This window comes from Urocitellus parryii, chromosome 10 (assembly GCF_045843805.1).
Source record: "Urocitellus parryii isolate mUroPar1 chromosome 10, mUroPar1.hap1, whole genome shotgun sequence".
Lineage (NCBI taxonomy): Eukaryota > Metazoa > Chordata > Mammalia > Rodentia > Sciuridae > Urocitellus > Urocitellus parryii.
The window spans coordinates 129283580-129310338 of NC_135540.1; positions in this window are offsets into that span (position 1 = coordinate 129283580).

Genomic DNA, 26759 nt, shown 5'->3' on the forward strand with positions numbered 1-26759 from the left:
TTGAGAGGAAATTAGGGACTTAAAGGGTTTTTCCAAGGATAATGTCCCCAGGCTTCAGACTGAGACCTAGGAAGAGGATTCGTATATGAAAACATATACATTGAAGGAGGGAGGGCCAGAAACCCGAGTGGGTCAAAAATAAAACTGACATATTTTTTGGCTTGGATTTTACCCCAGTGTCAGTCCTAACCTTTTAGGGGCCACGGGGAGGAGGTTTTGCTCTGAGGAATGAAAGAGAGAGAGAGCTGTCCACATCCACAGTGAGGCTGAACCCCATGGCCACAGGATGTCACAGGTGGCCAGCAGGTCAATCAGGATGTAGGTGGCAGGAGACTTGGGGTAGGTGTGACAAGAACAGACAGCTCCCTCCCCCAGGAATGCTGGGAAACAAGAGCAGCCCTGGAGGGGGGGGGCTCCCCAAACAGCCAGGGTGGAGACTGAGGTCGTTTTGCTTGATATTAAAGAAAACTGTAGCCCCAGAAGATTGGAGTGTCTGGGGACACTGAGGTGACAGGGTTGGAGTGATTTGAGGAAGAATGGCTTCTCCTCAGATTTATTTTGGGCTCTTGTTCTCCCAGTGAGCACATTTTAACGAATAATCCTTCTGTGGTAGCCTGTTGTATAAATATCTGGACAAAGAAGGATGGGTCCCAGGTGGCTTGGATCTATTTTCTTTGTGGCGCTGTATTCTGGGGCATGATATGAGGTCAGCCAAGCTCTGGACCACCTGCCTCTGTAGGTGTTTTCCAAACTGTGGTCCTTAGAATGTGTTTCAAGATGGATTCTCATTAGGGTCCTATCAATAGTTGCTTCTTTTTAAAGATCTCAGCATGTTTGTGTTTTCTTGAGGAAACAGACTCAGTGATAATGTTTAGGACTTACCGTGTGCCTGTGAGCCTGATGCTGTTTCACAAGAACTCTCAGATCTTTACAGCATTCCTAGGAATTTGCTGCTATTCTGTTTTTTTTTTAAGGCTATCTCCTTTTTTATTGGTATATTATAGTTATATATAATATCAAGGTTCACCTTGACATAATAATACAAATATGGAATATAATTTGCTCCAATTCAGTCACCTGGACTTTCTTTCCCTCCTTTTCTCCCTCCCCCTGTCTCTTTTTTTCTATTCTACTGATCTTTCTTCTCTTCACTTATACTTTTGCAAATTAATGCTTTGTAGATGTACATTAAGATGAAATTCACTGTGGAAGTTCTATATGTACATAGGATAATTTAGTCAGTTTCATACCAATGTTCCTCCCTTTTCCCAGCCCTCCTTGTTTCCCCACACAATTCCCTTTCCCTGCTATATTGTTCTCCAGTTTTCAGAAGTCTACCCCTCCCCCTCCCCCACCTGTATACAAACAACAGTGAGTGTTGAGAGGATATGGGGGGGGGGAAGGCACACTCATACTACTGGTGGGACTGCAGATTGGTGCAGCCAATCTGGAAAGCAGTATGGAGATTCCTTGGAAAACTTGGAATGGAACCACTATTTGACCCAGCTATCCCACTCCTTGATTTATACCCAAAGGACTTAAAAATAGTATACTACAGGGACACAGCCATATCAAAGTTTATAGCAGCACAATTCACAAGAGCTAAATTGTGGAACCAACCCAGATGCCCTTCGTTAGATGAATGGATAGGAAAACTGGCATATATACACAATGGAACATTACTAGGCATTAAAAGAGAATAAAATCATGGCATTTGCAGGTAAATGAATAAAGTTGGAGAATAAAATACTAAGTGAAGCAAGCCAATCCCCCCAAAAAACAAAGGCCAAATGTTTTCTTTGAAAGAAGATACTGACTCATAATGGCAATTGGGAGGGGGGAGCATGGGAGGAATGGAGGAACTTTAGATAGGGAAAAGGTGTGGGGGGAAGAGGGAGCAATAAGGTAGGAAAAATGGTAGAATGAGTAATATATCTTTACCCAAAGTACATGTATGAAAACACGAATGGTGTAAAAATACTTTGTGTACAACCAGAGACTTGAAAAATTGTGCTCTATATGTGCAATATGAAATGAATTTCATTCTGTCATCATATATAACAAAATAACTAAATAATTTAATAATAAAAAAAGAAAAAGGGAAAAATAAAACCAGAAAAAAACAGGAATGGGACCATTATATCACCTAGTTATATCACTCCTTGGTATTTATCCCAAACAACTAAAATCATCATATTACAATATATGCACACATTGATGTTTATAGCAGCTCAATTCATGATAGCCAAATTGTGCAACCCGCCCATGTGCCTTTCACTAGATGAATGGATTCAGAATATGTGATTCTCTCTCTCTCTCTCTCTCTCTCTCTCTCTCTCTCTCTCTCTCTCTCTCTCTCTCACACACACACACACACACACACACACTCACACACACACACTCACACACACAATGGAGTTTTCCTCAGTCATAAAAGAAGAACAAATTATAGCATTTGCCCATAAATGAATGGAACTCTAGACCATCATAGTAAGTGAAATAAGCCAGACTCAGAAGGTCAAGGCTAAAATCTTTTCTCTGGTACACAGAAGGAAGGACAATTTGCTGCTATTCTTACTTCCATTTCAGTGATGTTGAATGATGGTAAAGCCAAGGGTTCTTTATCATCAAAAGTGAAGTCTTTTGACCAAGGTGCCATAGCTGGGATTCTTCCCATGAGGGTTCACTCCATCTGGTTATTGGGAAAAGACCAGTTTTGATAGTTCAGGCCTTAAAATCAGTCAAATTGGACTTTTTTTTTTTTTTTTTTTTTTTTGGTACCAGGGATTTAACCCAAGGTCACTTTACCACTGAGCCACATCCCCTACCCTTTTATTTTACTTTTTTAAATTTTCAGACAGGGTCTCTAGGTTGCTTACAGCCTCTCTACTTTGCTGAGGCTGGCTTTGAACCTGCGATTTTCCTGCCTCCGCCTCCTGAGCCACTGGGATTATAGGCATGTGCCACCATGCTCAGCAAGCCCTAAATTTTTAAGAAAGCCTCTTTTCTTCTTTGGCAGCAGTGGCCAGGATGATGCATTCAAATATTGGCCTTTAGGAGCTCAAGTCTGAATTCACCTGCAGATGCCATCTACAGGAATCTGAGACTGAAAAGACTCACTGTCCCCTGCCCTGTCATTACTCCTGGGGCAGCTCAAGACTTGTAGGTAGGAAGACATTTTTAACTAGATCTAGGACTTCATGCTTATCTTCTGTTAAGAATGAAAGATGACTGAAAAACAAAGGCAGTTGGCAGAAAATATAAGGTGAGCTGTTTAGGGAGAATGATCTGGAAGGATCTGTGACGGTCATTTGATCATTTAAATTGTAGACATCTCAACCTCTGCATTAAAAAATGACAAAATCATAGAATTTGGAGGGAAATGGATGGCATTAGAGCAGATTATGCTAAGTGAAGCTAGTCAATCTTTAAAAAACAAATACCAAATGACTCCTTTGATATAAGGGGAGGAAACAAGGATAGGGTAGGGACGAAGAGCTTGAGAAGAAGATTTACATTAACAGGGGTGAGAGGTGGGAGGGAAAGGAAGTGAGAAGGGAAATCGCATGGAAATGGAAGGCGATCCTCAGGGTTATACAAAATGACATATAAGAGGAAAGGAGGGGTAAGACAAGATAATACAAATGGAAGAAATGATTTACAGTAGAAGGGGTAGAGAGAGAAAAGGGGAGGGGAGGGGAGGGGAGGGGGGATAGTAGAGAATAAGACAGACAGCAGAATACATCAGACACTAGAAAGGCAATATGTCAATCAATGGAAGGGTAACTGATGTGATACAGCAATCTGTATACGGGGTAAAATTGGGAGTTCATAACCCACTTGAATCAAACTGTGAAATATGATGTATTAAGAACTATGTAATGTTTTGAACGACCAACAATAAAAAAAAATACAATTCAGGAGTAAAAAAATAAAAAAATAAATTGTAGACATCTCTGTACATTATTAGTAGGTATGGGTGTTTTTCTTCCTTTGCCTCACAGTGAAGAAAACATAGCTTTAAAATATTAACAAGATTGATTTGGATGAAAAATTCATTTCACAGGCCTCTGTCATCAGATGTGAATGATTCCTGTGATGGTTCCTGCCATTCAGGGAATTCTCACTCATTCGATATCGTGAGAGCCACTGTGCCATGTTGCAGTTGTGCCCGGAGACTCTCCAGTGCCTCTGCTCACTCTGACTTGAGCAAGCTCAGCTGCTGGCTTCATCAACCACCCTAATGGTCCCTGCTGACCTAACTGGTGTGGTCTCTTGTGGCCAATTGGATGCCTGACCTTGGTCTGTTATAGAAGCTGAGCAATGTGTATGTTTTAAATTCTAGAGACACAGAACATAGTGGTAGGGAATTTGCAAATTAACTCTAATTCCTGTGATTGATTTCAACTATTCATGAGATGGAAGTTAGCGTGACTTCTTGCACATACCCTCAGCCCTGGTAGAAGTTTTAATGAAAGGTAAGATTCATTTCTACTTCCAGATTAGTGCATTATTTAAACCCACCCCTCCTATAGTTTGGAGCACTGAATTTGTTCCATTCCATTCAACGACTTATTGCGTCTGTTATTTGCAGCACATCTCAGTAGACTGAGCTTGAGATTATAGTTTTTAATATAATCTGACAAGGAAGAAAAACATGACTGATACAGGTTAACCTAAGAGTGAAATCAAGAGCACGGTAAAGAAGAAATTCCAGGCTGAGCTGTGGAGTTTATTTTGAATGGAATCAGATTCAAAAGGGTGGAATTAGATTGGGAGTTTTACTCTTTTTCTGACACATGAATGCAGTTTGACCTCTATTTCTGGTCAAAGTACTTTTGTGATTGTTGTTGTACATGGGTAGGGTCAGCTTGTCTGTACTTGGTTTTTCCCTTTGCATTTCTCTGAGCCTTGCTCCTATCTCCTATGAATTATGCACATGGCCATTCTTTTAAGTGTGTGCCTGTGCAACAGAGATTAGTGACTTTCCTAGTTCCTCTTCCTCACAGTCAGACATGCCCTATCTGCGGATATTCCATGTCAGGTATGGGGCAGCAAGACCGTAATGATGTTATGACAAAGGACAACAGGCTTATTGATGCTGGTGGAACTGCTGCTTGCTTCTTCCCCTGAATAAACACAGGGGTTTGACCCTGGTCCTCCTCAGGGAACCAGGGAGAAGGCAGTTTTCCATAACAGATTTCCATTAGTTGTGCAAACTAAGAGGACTTGCTGTGAATTGCCTGAATCCACAGATGATCTGCAAACAAAGTCTCAGTTCATGGAATTTGTATAAATTTCAACTTAAGCTGCTGATTAACTGTATGTATTTATACACGTAGAAAAGCAAATTATTTCAATTACCAAGCCTTAGGAACGTAACTCTGCAAGCTTTATTTAAAACCACAATGCAGCTGGGCGATCGTTTCAGAAACCACTCTTCTAGTCTCATTTATTTTTGTCCTGGAATTTTTTATTTTTTTTGAAATTAAGTTTGTCAAAGTCACTTTGTAGATTGATGTTTAATGGCTTTTGAGGGGTGTGTGATGGAAACCTTCCTACTTGTTTTCCTGTTTCATTTGTCATACTTTATGTGAAATTTGGAAATCCATACTTGTGATTTTGAGGTTGGTCTCATTTTCCTTGGGGGTTTCTACTTCTTTTTTCTTTTTTTCCCTCCCTCTCTTCTTTCCTTCCACTTTTCTCTCCCTCCTTGCTTTCCTCTGTCTTTCATTTTTCCTCTTTATTTTTGCTGATGATAGAAACGATAACATATAGTAAGTGATGGTGTCTCTAAATAGGTTAATAAATTATGAAATGATTAAATGATTCATTGTTTCTTGTAGAGATGTACCTTTCAGAAGTCAACAGATGAATCATTATCCTGCAAAGAAAGCCACTACTTATTTAAAACTTTTTTTTCTTCTTATGAATGAGTGCTTCTTTTATGTGTGGCTTTAATTTTTCTTTAATCCTTGAACCATGATGTAGCAGGGGGAGAGAGGGAGAAAAGGGAGGAATTTCCTTTTATAGTTCCTTGGGATTGCATGTAAGATTCTATCACTAAATGGTGTTTTATTTATTTTTAAACCCCAGTCATCTAGTTTCTCTCAATATCACCTATGAGTGTATAAATAATTAGGCTGTGGAATGTGCTGAGCTGAGCTGCTCATTCTCATATTTAGTAGAAACTTCCGCATGCAGCTTGTAGAAAATCCAGCTTTCTGAATTTATGTTCACTCGCCAGCCTTCTTTCTGGCTCTTCTCTCATTGGAAGTTAATTAAAATGGCTTGTGTCAGCCTGTCTTCTTGGGACTTTGGATCCTTGCTGTAGGGACTTGGTGCTCAGTCTCAGGGATTCTAAGAACCACTTTTAGATAAATCTGGATTCTAGCCATGGAAACCTTTACCCAACACCAGATGTGGATTAAAGTAGAGGTAGGAGAGAGGGAGGGAAATGTGTCTAGTCCCTGGTCTACTGAAAACATTGCTGCACCTAATCCTTCTGTTATCTGGCATCCCAACCACGGGTCTATATAGCACACATGTATTAACTGCAGAAAGCCTGGGATTTTCAGGCTGGTCGAGTTGGTGTTAGACCCATAAATGGACAACATCACATTGCTTGTTCATATGGGGTGTTACCACATCCAAGGTAGTTTTCTTCCAGCTCAGACACACAAATAAAATTCTCCTAGTCAACCTGGTTGTTATGGAGAAGTGTGTTTGCATCACTGTGTGCCAAAAATAGAATGGAGTACTCTGGGTGAATATCCTTGATATTATTCTTTATTCCTTATTGTGTGTGCTTTCCTTATGAACCTATCAGAACATTTCGGTTTGCATAGGCTAGACTGCAGCATTATGTATAAGAAGTAAGAAGCAGCATAAATTTAAATAATGTAAGCATGCCTCCTAGTAAGAAAGTGAGCTGAAGACCCATGTGCTGGGGTTTGAATGTGGTTTGTGTCCCCCAAAGGCCTACTGTGGTTAGAGGTTGGGTTCCCAGGCTGGCACTGCTGGGAGGTGGTAGGACCTTTGGAAGGTGGGACCTAGTGGTAGGTCCTTAGGTCTCTGGGGGCATGTGGTGTTTCCTTGTGTGATCTTCTTGGTGGTTGTCATGAAGGTTGTTATACAAGGAGCAAGGCTGCCCCTCTTGTCCTCTTCCTCTCTTTCCTGTCTCTTCATGTGTTCCTTTCTCTACATCTCTTCCATCCACTCCTCTTCTGCCCCATCAGCATTTACTGTTTTCCCTTCCTGCATTTTTGTCTTTTTTTTATTGGTTGTTCAAAACATTACAAAGATTGCAGAATCACATCGGTTACACATCCATATTTTTACATAATGCCATATTAGTAACTGTTGTATTCGAAAGGGAGAGAAAAGGAAAATTGCATGGAAATGGAAGGAGACCCTCATTGTTATACAAAATTACATATAAGAGGTTGTGAGGGGAATGGGAAAAAAAAGGAGAGAAATGAATTACAGTAGATGGGGTAGAGAGAGAAGATGGGAGGGGAGGAAAGGGGGGATAGTAGAGGATAGGAAAGGTAGCATTTTTGTCTTTGTAGCCTTTACCACCATGTGCTTGTATTTTACTTATTGGTCCTTATCTGTCTTGATTGGAATGCAAGGTCCGTTAGGGCAGAGCTTTTGCTTTATCTTTAGATCTACTATCAGTGACTAGGACTGCATCTCACACCGAGGATTAATTCAGCACCCACTTGTTGAGTGAATCGATGGGATCCCTTTTGTGTCTGTTCCCTGTATATCCCATGTCTAGTACACATACTACACATGATAACTATTAGAGATGCTGAAACTTTTCTAAGATGCAAAATAAGGTAGCAAAAATCCCCAGAGGGTGGCAGTGGAGGTGCTGATTTGGATCAGGTGGTCAGAGAGTCTGAGAAGATGAGGTGACTTTCTGGCTGGAGTAACATGAGGTACAATGCAGGTTTCTTCTGCAGCAGAGGGAAGAAGAGATGAAAGCTGCTGGGAGGTGGGGTTGTGCCAGGTGGTAGTCAAGGGGCCGCAGGTGATCAATGAAGTTAGGGTGGAGAATGGGATGGTGAGGGCAAAGGAGGAGTGATGGACAGAGGCCAGATGAAGTTTGCCGTGGCCAAGGTGGGATTTGGTTCTGAGCGAGATTAGGGCTGGCCCAGAGATCCTTGAGTAGTAGAGTGGTGTGATTGGCACTGTGGTTTTAAAAGACCGTTTGGGCTTCTGTGGGTCCATCAGGAATTGGAGAAGGAACACCTCTTGGAGGCCACTGTGAGAGTCCTGGCAAAAGATGGAGGCTCAGGATCGGATTATAGAGTGGAAAGTAGACTCTGGGCATATTTTAAAGGTTGAGTGGAAGAAATTTGCTAATGGATTGAATGTAAAATGATGAGAAGAAAAAATCAAGGATGACTCCAAAGTTTCATTTAACTTTTGAATTTGAGCTATGGTATCAAGTTCCCTTAAAATCAGATATCCCTTGAAACCATTGGATTTTGCCAAGATAAAGTCCGTTCTGTACTTGAGAAAATAATGTTTAAGGAAATAAACTTTGTAACATCTGAAATACGAGAAGCCTTGCTAAAATTAGCATATGTAACTAACTATTCAGGGGACAAGATAGATTCTAGGATTTTACAACTTCAATAATTGATGACAAAATATTCAATCTTTAATATTTATGTACATCTAACATCTGTCCTAATTTTGATATTCTTGAACAGTTTGTTCTGCTCTGGAAAATACTGTAGTCATTGTGGCACTGAGAGTTGTAGAATGAGGTGGCAGTTGGCTGGGTGGGAGGAACAGGCAGCTTTGGGGATAAGAAAGAACATCCCAGTTCTCTATTCAGGGAGGAAATTAATCAGTTTCAAGATTTAGCAACGTAGACTAAATGTGATCCTAGTGGATTTATCAGAGCCACATCCATGTCTATCTATGTCTGTATCTGTCTCTCCATGTGGGTTATATGTGTGATTTCAATCACACATGTCACATCTGTTCTAAGACCTGAGGTTTTAAGTTCCTTTGAGACCAAAAATTTTAGAACAAATTAAAAAAAAATGCATAGAGTCAAAAAAAACCCAGAAAAATTTATCTGATTTTTTTTTCTTATGAGTAGAAATCTGAGAATATATGTAGTAATCCAGTTAACTTAAATGTGTTTAAGAGATCCTGGAAAAATTGAAATTTTGTTGTTCGAAACATTTTTTCAGCATATTTACGTAAGTTAAAATAATTATATACTTTTTCAAAAAATAGAAAAATAAATCAATAACTTATTTAAAATTACATTTATATCAAACATGCACCATTAAAACTCTTCTAAATTATAATTTTGTATGTCTGAATGTGTGTGTGTGTGTGTGTGTGTGTGTATTACTAGAGATTGAACCCAGGGTCTTGTATATACTAGGCAAGCACTCTAGTACTGATCTAAATCCCAAATATTTTTAATTTTAATTTTTTTAGGGAGTCTGATAAGTTGCTCAGGATGGCCTTGATCTTGTGATTCTCCTGCCTCAGTCTCCTGAGTGGCTAGGATTACTGAGAAGGCCACCATGCCTGTTTCCTTTCTAAGTTCTTGTTAAAGCTATGCCTGATCTTGAATATATGAATTTTCTTTTTGATTATGTTTGATGCATGACCCATTTGAATCAATATCCTAAACACCTTTTAGATACAAATTGCTAGTTCTGCTTTCTAGTTGCAGAAACAAAGCTCTTGAGATGACTACTTAGGTCAATGGAAACCCTACTCCTACTGGGAGTGGTCTCACAACATAGAAAGGCCTAACTTAAGTGGGAGGCAGTGGTTCTCAAAGGGGTGGTACAGGCCAGTGGCAAAGGTGAGCAAATCTGTTTCTTTTGGCCCTTCTACTGGCACAAAAACTGAAGAAATTTCCCATCCTTTGCCAAGTGCATATAGGAATAACTATTTTAGTAGCAGTTTGTCAGAAGATAGTTGATGTTTGTTTGTTTCTCATATACACTCTTTTGGTCTTTTACCCTATGTCTGATGAGGTTCCTTTATCCAAAAGCAGTGATGTCTAGTTGCTTCTGTATGTTTGGTGTTGCCTTGAGCATTGGTTATAAGAAACTGGATCATCTTCTGTAATTCTATTTCTCTTCACCTCCCACACAGTTATATTATAGCATAATGTTTGTTTTTATAAATTTTCTGTATTTGCTAAATTTTGCCTTAATAACTGAAAATAGCTAATACCTTCTAAGTGTGGCTTAAGTACTCCAGTTTTATTTATAAGCTACCATAACTTTAGGCACATGTGTTACCTTAAAACTGTCATCAGTAGGATATTGCAAACTGTGCAGGAGGAAATGAATTGATTCTGATTTATGGGAAAATTTTGAAGCTGAATTAAATATTTGCTTGGAAAGAACGTTAATAGAAAAAATGCACACAATACACAATGATAAAAAAAAAGCTTGCTTTTAGCTTTGCTTTAATGTTATCTGGTTATAAACTTTTAGCTTTATTTTAATGTTACCTGGTTATAAACTTTTAGCTTTATTTTAATGTTATCTGGTTATAAACTACATTAATAATGCCCATATGCTTCTAAAAATTTTATAATACTATTTCTACCAATCTTTTGAGTTAAGTTCTTCATTGCATGACCATATTTTTGGCTTAAATTCTATGGAGAGTTAGGGAATGAAATGGAACAGAAATTGAGCCAGTAGAGTTTGAAGTTCAATTTTATTTTAGAGAAATCTAAGATCGATCCTTCCTTCCTTCCTTCCTTCCTTCCTTCCTTCCTTCCTTCCTTCCTTCCTTCCTTCCTAGTAATCATACTAGAACACAATAAGAAAAGTTTTTCTTATAGATATCAGGAAATTTAGTTTTTTTCCTAGTCATTTTCCTTTTTGGTCCTCCCATTATACTCCAAATACCCCAATACAGAAGTGAGGTGATAACAAAAGCCAGTAAGATTTTAACTAACATGACTCATTTCATAATTCCTTAACAAATTTGATTCTTATTTAGGGTAACCCCTCAAATATAGCTCTAATATCCTTGTGTGCTATGCAGGGAGGGAAATGAATTGATAATGATATTTGGCACAGGAGTCACAAATGCACCCTGTCCCCAGCCAGGCTGTGAGTGGTGAGCCCCTCAGGTGAGGAATCAGCACTGTAGAGAATGCCCCGCCCCTAACCACAGTAGGGCGGCTGCTGCTCAGAGCTGCTGAGCCCAGGTAGGAATGGTGGTCTAGCATTACCAGTGTTGTTAGTCAGAAATCCCATTTTCATGGAAATCTCTTGAGGTTTTAATGTTGGTAATTGATATAAATTTCAAAAAAAAAAAATCATTTGGACTAGGAGGTCTCATGACAATATTTGAAGGGAAAGTTCAACTAGATTTTTTTTTATGGTAATTTGGGCAACTATATGGAGGATGAGGGGGAAAGGGGAAAAGACTAGAAGATAGTTGAGGACTCACTGCCCAGTTGGATTAGAATAGTGGCCAGTACTAGGCAGTGCAGAGAGCTCTGGAAAGACAATAAAGGGTGGACTGGAGACTTCAGGCATAGGCAGGACCTAGCAGCCAAATGTGAGTGGACGAGAGCCTGCAGATGAAGTGAAGTTTAAGTTTCTCTGCCCCCCCCCAAAATAAATAAACTGCTGGGGCTCAGGTGGAATGTGCATATTTTTAACAGTAATCTGAAATCCAATTATCTGTCTTCCGCAAGTGCAGACACCACTCCCGCGCACACAGAATAATTATACCATGTATGGGCTCAGTTTTGATTTTTCAATCAGAGGATGCTCTGATGCCATTGCTACATTTGCTCAAAAGGTCACAGCTTCAGTGGTTTAGACGCTGGAAAGCAAAGATGAAAATAGAATGCCAGAGTGATTTTGCAAAGCAGATGGGGAAAAAGCTAACAGAGGTCAGCCCACAGTCACTGCCAGGAGAGGGAACAGAGAGAGGCAAGGTCAGAAACTGAGCGCACTCACTCATGGAGACTGGGGCTGGGAAACTGGGAGAGGGGGCCGCTGCAGTGATTTTTCTCCACTCTGGGTGAGCTTGATTCTGATATTTGGTTCCAATAACCAATCATTCTCAGTTCAGCAGGGTAAGTATCCTGCCTATTGCTTAAAGACAGTGTTTAATTACCTTTGAAATCCTAGAGTATCTATCATCTGTGAAGGAAAAATAAGAGTTGGCAGGGGGCAAATATTAGAACAGGAAAAAAAAAAGTGATGGTCGTATCAATTCAACAGGATTTAATGGGCATCGTCAGGTACAAGAGAAAACCCTGAGGATCAAACATAGATTAAGACATAGTCCAGGCTCTCAAGGAAGATGCATATTTGATTTGCTAATCACAATAGGATGGAAGAACTACTGTATCAGTTGTTCTTGGGGAGATCAACCTCAGGGTTCTAGGGAGAGATAGATATCCACACGGCAATGTCCGCTTTGGGGAAGAAGAGTCTCTTTTGAAACCTAAGACTTGTCAAGCTCAGCACAAGTAGCTCATCATGCGGTTTGAAGTCAGTCTAGTGAGGTTGGAGATGACTGACATTGTCCAAAGAGAATATATCAAGCAAAATGAATTCCCTGTCTAGGAATGGAGCCCAGAAGAGTCTTGACATCCTGTAAGCAGAGATTTACTAGATCCGCCCACAGGAGACCACACCTGTGTCCTTCTTGATCTCTGTGCTGTCGTTAAGCATTTGGGGTCATCAGTACTCGGGGAAGGTCAGGGTAGACTGGCAGATGATGAAGTGAAAAGGCCTTGACAGCAGAAGATCTGTGGGGTGAGAAAATAAGTGCCTTCAACACATCAGATTAGGAAACTTCATCATGACCCAAGTGTCTTTTATCTGACCTGAGAAGCAATTTCAAGTGGAAGATAATAAGTTGTACTGAATCCCCTCCCTTTTGCTATCATATCTTCTGTGTTTAAATTCTTTCTCAGTTCCTCCAGGAAGCCTTAGCTCATCAAGCAAGGGGTCCTAGTTCTCCCATGCCTGAGGTCCAGGGCGAGCTATGTCCTGGATTGACCCCATGTTATCATCCTGTCAGCCTGAGTGTCTATGAGTGTGTGCCTGATTGCCAGGGTGATAGGTGGTCCACCGACTGGAACATTCCAGAGAGAGAAACTGGGGAAGGCAGAGTACTGTTGGAAATGATTAATAGTTCCCGAGAAGCACCAGGCGTAAGAGTTACCCAGACTGTGTGCTCACTGCCCTTATTGCCCTAACTGGGTCCTTTCATCTTCTCAAGGCTTTGCACAGAGCAAGCATTCAGTGATTACATTAGAGGCAATGGAAAGGACCTGGAGATCACATGACCCTGAGTCTTCAATTTAAAGATTAGGAAATTGAGGCCTGGAGAGGTTAAGTGACTTGCTTACGGCGGCATAGCTTGTTTTTACCTTGAAGTCATTTTTCCTCATACCCAATTTTGTTTCCATACTGAGGCCCCAGACGATTATATTTTCTCCAATATTGCCTTGTGTTTATTGCCTGGTTGATTAGGAATGTTATCTTGGCTCTAGTCAGCTTTTGGTGTTTGATTTTTGCTATGATCCGTGTGTCTGTCTCCCCCCCACATACACCAAATAATTCATACATTGAAAGCTAACGCCAATGTGGTGGTGTTGGGAAGTGGGGTCATTATATGCTGATGAGGCTATGAGAGTCTGAGGCTGTGGAGAGCTGCCTCAACCCTGTCATGTGGGGACCCAGTAAGAAGGCTCAATTCTGTGAACCCAGAATTGAGGCCTCCCAAGACCCTGAATATGTTGGTACCTTGGTCTTATACTACCTGGCCTCCAAACTGTGAGGAATGTACTCTTGTTACTTATAAGCTACCCATCTTTGGTATTTCATAATAACAGCTAGAGAGACAAGATTTTCTGTCTTTTCTTACCATGCTCCATAGAGATCAGTACTGTGCTAAAACTTGAAATGCTCAGCAAATGTTAACTGAGGTAAAAAATTATCATTGAAACATTGATTCTGATCAGTGAGAAGGGACTCAAAATAATATAGTCAGATTCTCTTATAAATAGGGATTAAAAAGTCTCAGGAATATCACATGCATATTCTGAGGTTAGTCAGCCAGTTAGTGATACACCCAAACTAAAACTCAATTTCTCCTGGGTCTTTTCTTTCTAAGTCCCATGTTTTGCCCCCTATGTCCTTCTGCTTCAAAAGTCACCGACAGCAAAATATCAGGGACATAAAAATTGAAGTGACAAGATGATAATTTATGTTTTTCCTGAAGTTTTGCAAATACTGTCTTATGTTACTGGACTCCCCGTTTAACCCAGCAAAGCTGGCAGGATGGCTGAACTTATAAATTAGGCAATCAAGACTCTGAATTTAAGTGACTTAGACTGAATTGGTTCAATTTCTCCAAATAAAGAGAACACAAAGAAACCTGGTCAGTCTTAATCCTGTCCTTGAAAGAATGTCTTTTCTAATTCTGTGAGGCAACGCTCTGTTAGCAAAAAATTTTTAAGGAAGGAGTTAAGGTTTTATATTAAAACACTTTCTCTAAGTTATCTCTTATGCAGAAATATCTTGGGATACTTTTGCTTTTATAGGATGTTGTTACAATAAGAAAATGAGAGTTCCTCATTAGTTTAGTGAGACAGGTGAAGAATTTTGGAATCATGGACTGAGTGGGCTGAGGCAAAGGCAAATGATAAAATTTTTAGAATTCTAATTAAATATATAAATAGAAAATGCAAAAAAAAAAATAGATGTACTACACGACCGCATACAGAGTGAGCTGGAATGGTTGGGGCATGATGTTGAATTTCTAATGTGATTTGCTCTGAGCATCCCGAGTGCTGGGCTCACCCCATAGCACTTTAAGGGGCACTTGGTATTCTCTGCTGGTTTCACACTCTCTAATTAGGGAGCATTTAGGCTCGTGTTTACTGTGCTAGAAAACATCGACCTAAATCTACCCTATTAACAAATGGAGTTTTCCAGGTTGTTTTGTTGATTTGCTCCACTGAAGTTTGACTTAAACTATTTCTAATTAAATTAAATGTGAATGAGAGAAGACTGAGAGATGAGGTAAACATCCTTAGTTCTTCCAGAACCTTCCCTAAATAGGAGCCGGATAGCTCTTTCCTGGGGGAGTTTGCAAAGAGGGTAAGGTGCCGAAAGGAAAGCCGAGGCCATGTGGAGAGCACTGGGTATTTCTAGGACCTCAACAAGGGCCAGTTATGTGACAGGCACCCAGTAGATATAGGCTACATAAACCACCCAGTCAGAGTCCAGAAGCCTCCTTGGGCTGCCTCTCTGCACTTATCTAGCAAGACAAAGAGCTTCCTTGGAATACCCCACACTGGCCTTGGTAGTGACCTTGTTGAGTCTTAAGGTATTAGAATTCTCTAGAGGAACAGAATCAACAGGAAATATAATTATAAAAAGGGGACTTAATAACCAGAAGCTGGATAGTCCACAATGGCTGTCTGCAGGCTAGAGAGCAGGAAGAACCAGTAGCTGCGAAGTCCAAGAGGCTCAAGCCCAGAACTGGAGAGATCAAAGGTGCTACCCTAGTCCAAGACCAAAGGCTTCTGGAGAATCACTGGCAGAGTCCAGATTGAAGAAGCGAGAGTCTATATCCTTAGAAGATCACAGCAGCAATCAAGAACCCATTCAAAAGGAATGGAGCTTGCATCTACTGTTGCTTCCGAGTTCTTCCAATTTTTATTCCATCCAAGCCATCATCCTATTGGACAGTGCTGCTCACACTTAGGGAGGTTCTCCATTTCAGTTGGCTTTTTCACATGCCAATCATTCCAAGACAAACCCTCATCAACACATCCATAATCCTCTTAATGTTCGACATCTCTTAATCCAATCAAATTGACAATTCAAATTAACCATTACACATAATGAATTTTTTTTCTTTCTCACCAGAAATTCATTCCCCGAAGGCAGGTATCTCTTGCATTTTTTATTTTATTTATTTATTTTGTCAGTTTTGAATCTCTTTTGCCTCTAAATCATTGTCTGGTGATGTTTAGTGCACTTTGCTAAATGGAATAATTAAGGAATGAATTCCTGCAACCATTTCTCCCCAACTTCTGAAGTGGAATTAGATTATGAATTTAAAATACATCGTGCTTTAACTTGCACATAAAATATTATCACTGGATATGGAGTACAGTATAAATATAATAGAACATAAAATGATTTAAAGTATATAAACAAAACATACTATAAATGAAACATAAGATGATATAAATTACATATAAATATATACTATAAATAATAGATAGTGTAATATATAGGGAGTAGAAAATAATACCTAATGTAAAATTAAATACTATTTTGTTACACCTAACTTTTTTTTCTGCTTAGTATATTGCAATATTTAAAATGACACAATCAATACTGAAGTATTGTGAGGTGGCCAAGACCTTGCCAGGGTAATTTTTCCTGCTCAGGAGGAGATATGTCACCTGAGAAGAATATAGTCTGAAGTAATTAGAGAAGAAATAAGAGGCAGAACAAAAAATAGGTTTTAAAAGCAGAGTGCCTGATAGGTTCTCCAGCCCTGGTAGGAGCTGGAACAGAACAGTTAAGAAATGGCTCTGATTCTTTATTTAATGGAGAGCATTAAAGGCAGGGGTACGGTTTCAGCCAGTGGAATCTTGCTTCGTGGTTTCTTGCAGTCAACAGGTTGATTGCCATTTTGGCAAGCCACACCCATCTCTGAAAGGTGGTGTGTCTATGTGGCTGCAGCAGGTCACTCCATCTCCAGTGCTGTGTGGAACCTGACAGAGCTGAGTAGGAGCTCACATGTATCTGGGCAGTCTCACCAGCAGGAATGCCACTGGAAGTTCCCAGATACCAGGTTTTCCTATTCAGTGGCTACAATGCCAGTTTGGTTCATGCACAGTTCATGGATAGTTCTCAACACCAAAGTCTTAAAGCTCTTGAATTAGCCCATTTCTTGGCTTTGGGCAAGTAACTAATCCTCCTTAAGATTCACTTTCTTCATCTGTAAAGTCTGTGATAATGTCTGCCTGCGGGTTATTATAGTAATAGCAGGTGACGTTTATGGATTTATAGGCACTTACTGTGGTGAAGAAGTGATTGTAAACACTTTGCATGTACCTGTGTCTTGTTTGTTCCTCATGCTGCCATTCGTATGGGGGTAGTGATGATCTTTCTCATTTAGCACATGAAACCTGAGGCAAGACTGTTTTTTTTTTTTTTTGAAGGATGAAGTACTTTTTAAAGCATATGTTGTCTTGCACTAAAGAATACAATTGAGAAGCATTATTGAGCAGGCAAAACAGAATTTTTAAAAAATTCATGGAATATAATCCAACATGATGGAGAATTTCCATATCAAACACTAGAAATCACAACTACCAGATGCTTAGGAGGAAAACACCAAAGAACTTAGTCCTGAAAACTCCAAACTCTTCCTTAGGGATACCCCAATCATTGTAGTACTGGATTCCACAGTAGGGATACCAGGATTGACAGGAAGGGAGGCCCTGGCAGGAGGAACCAATGTGGCCTGTAGGATTTAGAACCTATGCAGGGTTCTATGTGTAAGAGTGCTCAGGCCTCATGTTTCATTAAATACTTATGGAAAGGAAAGATGTGGTTTTTGTTTTATAAACCTGTTGCTTTGCATGCTGAGAGCATTAGGAAAAATAAATTTGGTCAGATATACATTTTATATCTCAGTGTTATTACTGGTCTCCTACATAAAGAAATCTGCCTTCCAAAAGTTTCCATCTCAATAGCAAAGACACCAACTTCTCCAATTCAAAGCCAATGGGCTACTTTTGTAATTCTCAAATACAACCAGAAGGATTACACAGTCCTCTTGATGTGAGATGCTTGGCTTGAAAAATAAATACACAATGCTGAATGAATGTTCCAAAATCTATGTATCTGGAGGAGGTGGGAGAGAAATGGAGCCCGCTTCTCCTGTATCCATAATTCCACTTCCCTTTCAACATTTAATGCTGCTTGGATTTGAATATAGGCAGGATTACTCCTAGTCCCATATCTTTATTCTCTTCTATACTTCTTTTTCTCTAGAAATTTTAAAATGCAATATATATAAAAGGTTTCAGATGGTGTTTATAGGAAATACTCAGTAGCTGTGAGCTGGGATTTGTTTTCTATCATCTTCCTGATGATGAAGGAGGCGTCCTTGACAGAAAGAGGTGTCTCTTCTCTGCTTCATGTTATATTTATTATAGCACTCTTCATTTTTTAATTGCAGGCTAAACTTGACCTTGGTATCACCAGCCTTTAAGAGCTTTAAGATCAAAGATTATGCCCAGCATATTAGAGGTACAAACACATGCTTGTTAAATTGTTGCAAAAGTATATTTAGCTAGATTCATTTGTTTTCCTAATAGTACTCTGTATAGATTTATTCACCTGGAAATGGTACTAGTTGATTGCATAAAATAGTTTCCCATCTTTGGAACAAAATATTTCTTAAAGTATGCTTTTTTTCTTTTAAAAAGAAAAAATAAGGTCATCTCATGGGCTATCATAATAGAGATATCACCATGGTAGATGAAATGATCCAAGGGTACATGTGGTTCTATTTATTAGATTAAAATGGAAATTCAGGACCATGGTCTCATTGAATTTTGTAAAAGTTTTATAATACAGAAAATGATTAAAACATACACACATATCACATTTACTATATTATCACGTAAATTGTGAATTTTTATAAAATCTCTGTGCTCTTCCTATTAAGAGGGGGCCCTAGATGGCATTTAGACATGAAATGATTAACTCAAAACCAGAAAGATTATGAATGCTGAGGTAAGAGTGATGAGATGATGATTCTGATATCTTGATACCCTGATCAGTGTTTTCTTCCTCCTTTACCCCTTCATCCATCTAACAATAAATAAATACAGCTTGGAGTTTCAAAATTGTTATTGGAGTTTCAAAATTTTATATATATATATACACACACACACATACATATATAGTATAAATATAAACATATACATATATAAACATACACATATATATGTGTGTGTGTGTGTGTATATATATATATATATATATATATATATATATATATATAAATTTAGTTTAGAAGGTATATGCAGCTGTTTCACAATTTGGTTAGAGATGTTCTCTTTGGCTAACTTCCCATAAACTAGTACCCTGGGATATTTAGGGGACTGTTGGAAGGTGCCCCTCATCCTGGGGTAAGGGATGTGTGTCTTTGAACTCATTCAACCTGAGTTTGACTCTGCCTGAGATTTTCAGGAAGCTTTTCTGGCCTAGTTTCCATCTCTCTCCTGGTAATTTGAATGCCTTCCTGTGGGGCTCTAGAACTTACCTACCCTCCTCAACTCCCTCCCTGTACCCCCTTGCTGTAGCTCCCTTCTTATTTGGGCAGGATCACCCCTATTTCTACTTTCCTTTTTCTTCTTTGTTCTCTAAACTTGATTCACTCCTCTGGCCACCACAGCGAGGTCACCTCATTCTTTCACAGTATGCTCAGTGGAGTTTTGGTGTGTTGCTGTGTTCTGTGGCCTTCTGCCCTGTAAAACTGTAAGCCTCATAACAATCAGGGAGTTTGTCTGCCTGACCCATGTGTGTATGTCTGTCAGTGGTGAATCTTGTACAAATATTGACTGCACAATTAATGAAGGCCCATGGGCTAAAACTGACTAGAGCCAAAGCATATCTGACCCTGGAATTGATGAACTAGGTGACTGGGACCTCCTCTGATTTCAAGATCATCTTCACTGAAGTGAGACAATCTTCTTTTGCATTATTTTAAAATTTTACTAATGAAAAGACCGTAGAATTGAAATTGAATGATCCCAACCTCAAGGCCACTGTATCAACCAGATTCCAAACCAATTAGACATTTTTTTCAGTAGTCTCTCAGTTGCTGGCCTATGAAGATGGTTTCTGGGAGCTATGGTCTCTGTTATTGCTTATTAGAATGATATTTTATAAGTCTTTGACAGCTGCTATATACCAGTTTTTCTAAAATGTCTTTAAAATAATTTTTAAATTCCAATTTCAAAGATATTTGGGACTTGTAGGTTTTGCTGCCTGTCTTACAAAAAGACTATTTAAGATACTGTCTCTAGGATTTCCTACTTTTGTCATTTTAAATATGGTATAGGTGTCCTGGGTTAGGATTCAGAATATGTGAGTTATGGATCCACTATATTATTGATGAGCTTTGTCATTATAGCTAAATTTAAATTATATATCCTATCTAGGCATAGGTCTTATTTGGATAGTGAACAAAAAAACTTGTCTTACTGTGACATCTTTTCCTTAATGTGCATGTGCATGCAGACACACATACACACATGAATCCATGACATTTATCATAACTGTTATATGATTGATTCAGTACTTTGGGAACTATTTGGATTGCTTGCTCTGCAAAAATATTATTGAAGAATGGCACCTGCTTCCTTGAAGTTTTTCTCATCCACTGCTATTTTTTTAATATTATTAAAATCATTTTAATAATGATCTAAATTGGATGTAAATTCAGATGAGCATTGATGTCATTTTGTATAAGAACTGTCATGTGTGATACTGATTAATTTGCTTTTGACAGCAAAATAAAATATGGTGATCAATGTTTCTGATCGATTTTTTTCCTGTTTTGATGGTGTGAGTATACACCGATCAGAGTCAATTTTAACTGCTCATCAGATTCTATGAAGCACAATTTCAATAATTGTTTTCTTTTTTTGTATGAATTTCTTCTCTGATGTCCAGATCAATTTACAGGCAGAATGCAAAGATGCACTCTTACAGCAGGAAGAGACATGGTCAGATTATGGAGAAAGCTACTTATAGCAGGAATTATGTGCTAACACAATGGCTCACCATAATGCTCACTCCTCAAAAAGTGTCCCCTTTCAAGTTGTGCATAATTGATATTGCCATAAGCACTCCCCCATTCTTTGTACACAGCTGAGAGAAAAGGGTGGATTAGAATGTAGAATAAAGACTCAGGTTGTACAGGAGACCTAATCCTGTTCTATTTCCTAAAATATCACATTCGTTAGAAATGAATATTTCCATTGCAAATGAACAGAGACAAGCAGGTAGGTAGAACCAGCCCTTTACATTGTTCCTCTCTGAAGGGATGATTTCAACAGATGGTGGAACTGCAACAAAGGCTTGGCAGATGCCAATCAGCTATTTTAATTACCATATTTGTTAAAGGAAAATACACTAGTCACACACTCCGTAATAATATTTCCATCAATGATGGACCATATCTATGAAGATGATCCTGTAAGATATTGCTTGGTGACATTATAGCTGTCTTAGTTGGTAAAAATCCTCACTATGATGTTCACAGGATTTCATCCTATGAAATCACCCAGTGACACATTTCTCAAATGTGTCCCTGTCATTAAAAACACTGGACTGTATATGCTTCAGAAAGAAACTCTTTTCTATATTACCTCCTGAGGTACTTTTCATTTATAGAGTCCTCATGTATTTTTAAAAACCCAATATACTTGCTGCCAAGTGAGACTATTTCCCAAGCCACAGCTGGATTATGCTGATATTCCCCAGCCAGAATTTTCATATTGAGTTCAATCAGGGTGCTCACCTGTTGAGTGTCATCCCCAAGTCAATATATAACATTAACCTGCAGGGATCATCAGGAATCTCTCGGGGTGGGGGGAATCAGAACCTTATGAGTATTTTAGAGCAACTTTTAAGGTTCTTACAATAGAAAAAAATGACAATAGTTTCTGCCTGTTGCATACATTGTTGTCTTCACAAATTGCTGTGAGAAAGGTGTTGGTATGTCTATTTCATGAACAAGACATCTGACCCTCAGAGCACTTAAATAACTTGCAGGAAGGTCCCACAGCTGGTGAGTGGCACAGGCAGAATTTGAGCTCAACCCTATGATCACCAGGCTGCCTGGGCCTTGTGCTGTTTTCTCTTCCTTACCTTTTCAAGGTCAGTCCTACCAAGTCTTCCCCAGCACCCTTATGTGTTGAATCCTTGTGCTGAAGGCAGATGGTGCCATGGGACCTTCACACAGGGTGAGTGGCTTTTTTTTTTTTTTCTTTCTTTCTTTGTAAAAATTGGTTCTTTTTAGTTATACATGACTGTACAATTCATTTTGATATAATTGTACAAGCATGGAACGTGTCTTATTCTACTTAGGGCCCCATTCTTATGGATGTACGGAATGGTGGGATTCACTCTGGGGTATTCATATGAGACTATAGGAAAGCTTATCGCAGTGGTTCCTTTTCAAGGAGCAGAGAGTATTAATTCATTAACGAATCTAACAGGCTCCTGAAACACCTGAGCTGCTGGGAAGCTCAACCTTCTTAATTATCTGGAGTGAGACTCCCCACAATGTCAAACCTTCAGAAGGTGCCAAGCCCAGGGTGAGGCCCAGGTGGGAAGGTCCTCGGCGGTGCCTCTGAACGGATGGAAGCCATCGAGGCTGCTGAGAGAAGTGGAGATCTGAACACTCCAGCCAGGGCGAGCAGCGCTTCCCCTGCCGATGAAAAAGGAAAGGTGGGCTTTGGATGGCCCTGAAGGATAATGACCAATTAAAAAATAAAACCGGGCAGAAAAAAACAAAAAGGGAAAGCCAATAGAGAGAGAGAGAGAGGAAAATGAGAGATGGGCCTAAGAAATAGCTGAGAAAGTGAGTAAGTGGCAGTCACAGAAAAGAGAAGGTGACATCCAAGGAGCTACAACAGAGCGTCAAGTGGCAGCTCTTCGAAGCACAGAAAGGAAGTCTGAGATTCGAGGATGAATTCATTTCTGTGCTTCAGATGAGGATTAGGGAATAAAGAGCAATTTAATTATTGGAGATAATATTGCTAATTCTCTTTATCATATTTACTAAGGACTCCCACGTGTGATATTTCATTTAATCTTCACAACAGTTCTGTGTGGAAGGTTAAGTGGGTATTTCAGTCTTCCCTTTAGAAATGTGGAACCTGAGTGTCTGACTTGTTTACTTCACAGAATAATTGGTGAAGGTGACATCAGAAAATGTGTGTTCGGGCTGTATCTGGTTCCTTTTCTCAGGTACTGCTAAACACTATCCTATGATGTTAGAGGCCTATCTACCACAAAACGGGTTGGGGAAGTGTGCTTACTGGGATAGACTGGTCTTTTTAACTTGAAATACTCATAGGGGATAAAAATGTGCAAAGAGTGCAGCACTTCTGGGCATCAGGGTGCATGACTCATCCCAGCACTGGGAGGCGGAGTCGGGAGGATTGCAAGCTTATGTCCAGCCTCAGTAACTTAGCAAGGCCAAAAGCAAAATAACAAATAAAAGGGGATGGGGATGTGACTCAGTGGTAAAGTGTGTCTGGTTTCAGTCCTCTGGTATAAAACAAAACAATGCCTAAACTGTTGGATTTTTCTAAAATGAGCTTGTCAGGGTGCATTCACTATAGCGTAGGTATCAAGTATGTCAGAAAAATTAGGCATGGTGGCACACCCCTGCAATGCTAAAGACTCGGGAGGCTAAGGCTGGAGGATTCCAAGTTCGAGGCTAGCCTGGGCAACTTAGCTAGAGCCTGTCTCAAAAGTTAAATAAAATATAAAACAGTTGGGGTGGTAGAGCACCCCTGGGTTCAATCCTAATATATTAAAAAAAAAAAGGAAAGAAAGAGAAGTTTGACAGAAAAGGTAATATTTTTGCCATGACATCTTGGTTATAGAGAGTAATGACCTGAAACTCAGAATGTGTGGCCGTTACAGTAGAGGCAGGAAGCCAGACTGACTCACAGCAGCATAAGCAAAGGATACTTTTCTTAGAAGGAGCCGTAAGTGGCCATCTGTGGTTTCTGTTGGGCTTGGGTGGCTTTCCTCCTCATCATGGTGGTGGGTGCATTATGTGACATTGATCCGTCTTCCTTCTTCTACCCTCAAATACTGGACTGTTTTGCCCCTTTAGATCAATCAATATTCTCTGATCACTTTCTGCCTAGGGTGTAGAAAAACATGGTTGCTTTTCTCATGTATTTCTCTTAGGGATGTGGGTCCGGGGCTTCTGGCTACCACTTTATCTACCTCAAGGAAAGAGCCTGATGGAAAACTCAGGATAATCAGGGCTCTTAGATCCATTGATTGAGCCTCCAAAAGATAGCCCATCAGAATCCTTGGACTTCTCACTTGGGCTAAAAAAAGTAAGACCTCATGCTACTCTGAGTTCAGATTTGGTGACTCTGAAACTCATCTATCCATACATACAAGGAGCTGGTATGTAATGATATAACCAAAACCTACTGTGTACCACTGTAATGGTTTAGATATGAGGTGTCCCTCCAAAATTTCATGTGTGAGACAATGCAAGAAAGTTCAGAAGTGAAATGATTGGGTTATGAGACCCTTAACCTCTTCAGTGCATTGATTCACTGATAGGGATTAACTGGGTGGTAATTGTAGGCGAGTAGAAAGGGTGTGGCTGGAGGAGATGGGTCACTGAGGATGTGCCTTATTTTGTATGTGGTAAGGGGAGCTTTTCTCTTTCTGATTCCTGCTTTCCTGTCTAGAGATGCTTTCCTCCTCCACACCTTTCTGCCATGATGTTCTGCCTCACCTCAGACCCAGAGCAATAGAGTTGGCCTTCTATGGACTGAGACCTCTGAAACTTTGAGCCCCAAATAAATCTTACCTTCTTCAAAATTGTTCTTGTCAAGTTTTTTGGTCACAATAAAAACAATACAAAAAAAAACTGACTAAAATAACTACGTGTAATTCAGCCCTGGATTTAACCCCCAGCACCACCAAAAAAAGCAAAAACAAAATCTTTCTACAATTCATTTACTCCTCCCAGCAATCCAATGAAGTTCATGCCATTATTTTCTCCATTATATAACTGAGGCATGGAGAGGCTAAACCACTTGCCAAGATCATAGAGATAGGCAGAGCTTGCCCTTGAACCCAGGTAGCGTTGCTGTATTCTGTGAACTCTGTTCAGTCGTCAGTTTTCTCTATTCAGTCTCCTAAATTGTTACAAATTAGGTTATTACTGCAATTATATGTATGAAAATATCTCAAATTCCATCCCATTGTTGCAGCCAAGAATAGAAATGACTACTAGAAAGGAAACTATAGATCATGAGTATTTTGAAAAGGATATAGAGAGGAAATTAAAATGAATAAGTATAGTATCAAAGCATCCATGTTACAGGACAGTAAGTCTCAATAATAGCAGCTGATTAACTGATAGTCTTTTTCGACAATTGAAAGAAACTAGAGGCAACCAGATATGGACACAGGGGCACATTTCAGAGTGGGGAGGAATCTCTGAACAGATACTTACTGAAAACTAAAATAGTTTTTGAGCCAGAACATTTTACCAAGCAAGGTACTTGGAAATTGCAAATTTGGATGTAGGTTATAATAAAGATACAAGGCTTACCTATATATTTTGTGGAAAGTCATTTCTAAGTACCATCTAGTCCCTCAATGTCCTTATGTAAAAGAGCCTAAATCTATTTTACAGGGATTACCAACTCTAAGTTATAGTCAGTGAATTCAGTGCCAAGATAAATGTGGAATTAAAAGAATTAACCCACCCTATACTGCTAATACAGGCTTCCATAAAAAAATTATTGCTTAAAAATATCAAAGGTCTATATAACTTTATGTCATATCATGCAAAAATTTAAAAAAATAGGTAAACATTTGTAAAAGCAAATCTTTCCTTATGTTCTTAGGAAAAGAATTGTCTTAGAGTCATGATTATATCTTCAGAAGGGGGAGCCAAATCGGCCAAACCCAGCCCACCACCCATTCTTGTAAGCCCTTCATGTTAAGAATGTTTTTAAATTTTTAAATGACTGAAAAGTTGCAAGAATAGTAATACCCAGTGACTTGTAAAAATTATATGAAATTCAAGTTTCAATCCATAAATAGTGTGACTGGAATAGTGCCACATTAATTTACATATTGTCTGTCACTGTTTTTGTGCTAAGCCAGCAGAGTTGAGTAATTGTAACAGAGACTGTGTGGACCATGAGGCTTGAAATGCATACTTGGCCCTTAATAGAAACAGTTTGCCAGCCCTGTCTGGAGGTAATGAAGCTCTGATACTAGGAAGTACTTGAAATGTCTATCCTAAGGCAACAGTGCTGGCACCTGGGAACCAATAGACAGATCGCCTGTGTGGGCACCTGTGTGTATTAAACATCCTGCCTATTGTGCTGATAGTGCTTCCTGGATTCAAATTATAAACCAAGGTTGTATCAAAATATTCAATGTTTTAGAATTTTTTTGTGTGCATGAAAACTTCATATAGCAGCTGGCCTACTATATCTGTACATTCTGCCTCAGATTCAACCAACTACAGATCAGAAATGTTTATAGAATCACATCTCTACTGAACATGTACTAGCTTTTTGTTCTTGTCACCATTCCCTAAGCAATTCAGTATAACATCTATTTACAGAGCATTTACATTGTATTATTATGGATAACCTAAAAATGATCTAAAATACACTGGAGGATGTGCATAGGTTATATGCAAGTACTACACCATGTTTTATAAGGGACTTGAGTGTCTATGCATCTTGGTTTTGGTGTATGTGGGGAGCAGCGGGGACAAGTCCTGGCACCAATCTCCCATGGATATGGAGTGATGACTGTTCAATCCACTGTCACAGTGATGGAGTGGGCTACCAGTTTCTTTATGACATAAAACATATGCTTGTTTTGATAATGGAAATATTTTCTGAATATTGAGATCTATTGAAATATGTTTTC